The sequence below is a fragment of the Uranotaenia lowii genome, chromosome 2 (genome assembly GCF_029784155.1).
Source record: "Uranotaenia lowii strain MFRU-FL chromosome 2, ASM2978415v1, whole genome shotgun sequence".
Classification (NCBI taxonomy): Eukaryota; Metazoa; Arthropoda; class Insecta; order Diptera; family Culicidae; genus Uranotaenia; species Uranotaenia lowii.
Genome location: NC_073692.1, coordinates 377,929,797 through 377,933,741, shown reverse-complemented (window position 1 = coordinate 377,933,741; position 3,945 = coordinate 377,929,797). Strand labels below are relative to the sequence as shown.

The window sequence follows — 3,945 nt, the reverse complement described above, 5'->3', positions numbered from 1 at the left end:
ATTGGATAAATAAAAAAAAGAAAAATTATGTATGACAAAATAAAAAAAAAAAGAGTTTGGCTCCTTGAAACCTAAGGGCTGTCCCAACGGTACACGCAGAAAAATTTATTTTAGAAATAATAAGATTTGGGCCGAAAATAATAAAAATTTTGGTTGGGAAAAAGCACAAATATATTTTTGATAACCTTAATAAAAAATATCGATTCGATTTAAACTTATCGTTTGATGGAAACTAAAATACACCTTTTTTAAAAATGAATCGAACTTTCTGTCAAAACAATAAAACGAAATTTGGTTGAGAATTACAAAATTGTTTTTGTTGGAAAAATGAATCATTGAGGTGTTCAAAATAATTAAACTTTGTGCTGAAAATATTTATTTTGAAATTTCAAATTCAAATTTTTATTTAAAGGATTTTCGGATTTATTAAAATAATCATCTATTAGTTGTTTTCTTTATTCTCAAACAATTGAAAGATTCACAAAACCTTAAAATATAGGCTCACAACACATAACAATGAAGTTAAATTTATTCCCGAAAGAATGGCGGCACAATTTGGGGCGTTGCATCTAAAATTGAAAAATAAAATGAAACAAGTATGCTCACAATAATTTTATTCCCCCAGCCGGGTTTGAGCAGTTTCCCTGCTAGTCCGAAACTTTAACACCTACCTTGAAAGCTGCTAGCCTTGCTGGCTGATCTTTGATGAGAATGCTGCTGTTGGCGTAAATTCTTCGCCTGAGTCATCCCGATGATTTTTTCCAATGAAGTTTTGTTCGGACATGCTGAAATTTCCATCCTCAATGCCACAGATCTTGTCCTTCTGTTCCGGAACAATTTTAAGCACAATTCAAACCAATCAAACTAATACTTTTAGTGATAGAATTTCAATTTTTCCAACGGAGCTCCGCCAGCTGCAGACACGCAGAAATGTTGTTGTTGTTCCTGGGTTTTGGCTTGAGTGTCAATTCGCCAGTGACGTGTTGAAACTTCATCACTTTTTTTTTTACTTATCGTTTTTCAGTTACACATTTATCGCATAAACTCATTATTGGTTTTAAAAAAAACCAAATTTTAATTTCATGTTATAAAAAATGAGTGTGTGAAAATAACAAAATTTTTCGATTATCTATATTCCATTTTTTTGTGAAAGCTATTCAAAAATCTGCTTTTAAAATACAAAATTAAATAACAAAACGTTTTGTTGAAACCATACCCCATTCTTTTTCTGCGTGTAGATGCAAAACACGCCCATGTATGTATGTATGTATGTATGTATCATCCATCCAACGACCCCCTGAGCTGGCAGGTATGTTATGCAAAAGAGCCAATGTTAATCTATTTGATTAACATTGTCCAATCGCGGGTGCTGGTGGTGTTAGCTCTATTGAAATTCCAGTAACCCATTTCAGAATGGCAACTGCACATCCCGAGGCTACTTTCATTGCCAATAAGCCCCGCCCAATCATAGCTGCATGACCAATTGGGTCATGTAATTATGATTTGACTTTCCATCTTTTATTGTTGACATATCCAGATACAAATTAAATATAATTGTCTAACTATATAGAATTGGCACCCTAATATGTCCAATAAAAGATAGACACGTATTTAGTTCATGTTTTTTTCAGTTATAAGTATAAAAATATTGAAAAATTAGTTTACGAAGAATATACGTAAGTGCTGATAAGACCTGCAATAAAAGTAGCGTTATTTATTTTAAAAATAATTGAAAATAAAGTATTGATTGCGAGGTCCATCCATGCTCCGTCACTACCTGTATGGAGTTAAAGGTAAATATTCATGTTCTACGATATCTACGTTTTTTTATTAGGAAATTTGACTTCATCATTCAGCTTTTTTTACATTTTATACTGCCTCTACTCAAGTAAAAAATCTATTACTCAAATACGATATAAAAAAGGTAAGTTGGATTGCTAAAATTTAATGTAACAAGTGAGCATGAGTATACTTTTCCAATTTCAGAAAATCCTAATTAAGCAGTATTTTTTGATACATAATGTGAATTTAAAATATGGTATTAATTCCTAGGATAACTTGTGTTTAATACATGACCGAACAACCTTTTTTTATTCCAAAAAAAAAAAAAAAAAAAAAAAAAAAAAAAAAAAAAAAAAAAAAAAAAAAAAAAAAAAAATAAAATAAAAATAAAAATTAAAAAAAATAAATAAATAAATAAATAAAATAAATAAAAAAATAAATAAAAAAAAAATAAAAAAAAGAAAAAAATAAATAAATAAAATAAAAAAAAATGTAGAACTAAATTGAAAATTACCCTGTGTAAATGTGATGATTTAGGAACTGGAGTTCGAAGAATAAATTAAAAATGTTCTTCGACACTCATTTTTTTAAATTTTATTTTAAGAGACACTCATTTTAAAATTTTCAACTAACAAAATATCAATTGAAAAGTGTTAAAACTTTTTTTTTGTTGTAAATTTCCTTTAATGGAATTGGCACTTGTATTTAAAATGTGAGAGCAGTTACCGTAAAAAAAAATCCTAAAGTCAAAATGATGGATAAATCGATGATCTTGTTTTAACACCTAGAATATTGATATTACAAATAGTTGAAATTTTGTCGTAACGGTAAGACACTACGATTGTTATGTGTAATTTATTCTAGGATATAACGATCATACATGCATAACACCAATAAGATAAAATAGAAAAATCTATCTTTTTGTGACTTTGTACTGTTTTCAGTTTTATTTTAAAACCAGAATTATTTTTTTTGTGTTTGAGATTTACCTATAGCAAGTATAAATAAATCTTCATGAAATATGTTTACAACAACATTCTTTTTTCGATCTTTGTTCGTCAAACCCGTATGATACCGTATAAACTAAACATCTTATTGTACCATGACTTCTGTAAGATAAAGTTTGGATTGGTTTTTAATGAAAGTTATCGTGTGAAGATATTTCAATTTTCAACAATTTACTTTGAAACGTATCCATTTTTTATTAGATTTTAACACTTCTGTTTCTGTTATTTGTTTATCAATTATTGCAAATGTGATATGTACTGTTCCTGTTGTTAATGTTAAACGTAAATTTTTACAACTACCTGACACATCCCCTTCTTGTTTGAAGTTCGTCCCTTAAAAAAAGGTTCCAACCACTTTTCACAATACTTCAGAAGTGCATTGTCTAAGGGCTGAATATATTTTAAAAAAAACAACAAAACAAAAAACAAACCACTTACCAGATATGAGTAGCGAGAATACCTACAATGAGTCACGAAAAATGTTTACCCCATTTTCTAGCAGGCAAATCCTTTGAAGCGTGTCGGTGAACAGTCCTTCGTAAATCTATGATCATAGCTGAAACTGAAACTTAATAAAAGATTAAAATATTTATTTCACATATGTTTGTTCAACTTTTTGTTCTACCTCACTTAAATTTGTTTTGTTTTCGATTCGATAAACAAGAAAATACAACCTGACGAAACCAAAGATCATTTTTTTCAGAGTCAGGCAACATTAAACTCAATCGCACTATAATTGAGAAAAGTGAATTTCTTTGTTTTTAATTACATTCTATTTTTCTTTGTTGTTAAGTATAATGATTTAAAATTTAGTGAAATTACTTTAATAATTACAAGGCTTGATATGAAAATCTGCTAGTGAAAAATAAAAAAAAGAGTTTGCCAGTCTCTGCTGACTACACTGTCTTTCAGGTGAAATATTTCCACCCGCAAGCCCATGCAACAAAAAAAATGCATCATTCGCTCTGCTACACTGATAAAAAACCAAATTTGAATTGTAAGTGTAACTATATTGAACTTAATTTGACCCTTATGTTTTTCCAATATATTTAAAATCTACATTAGAACTAATATTTATTGTTTATTCTTACTGAACACACATGATAAGTCTATTCATCCGATTCTTCAATGTTCCTATGAAATGTAATTTTTTAGA

The 3,945-nt window shown here is 28.7% G+C and overlaps 1 long non-coding RNA gene across 1 annotated transcript; it reads right to left on the bottom strand.

The window, feature by feature from the left end:
* Positions 1-440: 440 nt before the first annotated feature.
* LOC129740967 (uncharacterized) lies at positions 441-985 on the bottom strand. Its single transcript, XR_008736399.1, has 2 exons — positions 672-985; positions 441-569 (listed from the first exon to the last, which is right to left on the bottom strand). It is a non-coding gene; the product is annotated as an uncharacterized LOC129740967 (long non-coding RNA).
* Between the last annotated feature and the right edge of the window lie 2,960 nt (positions 986-3,945).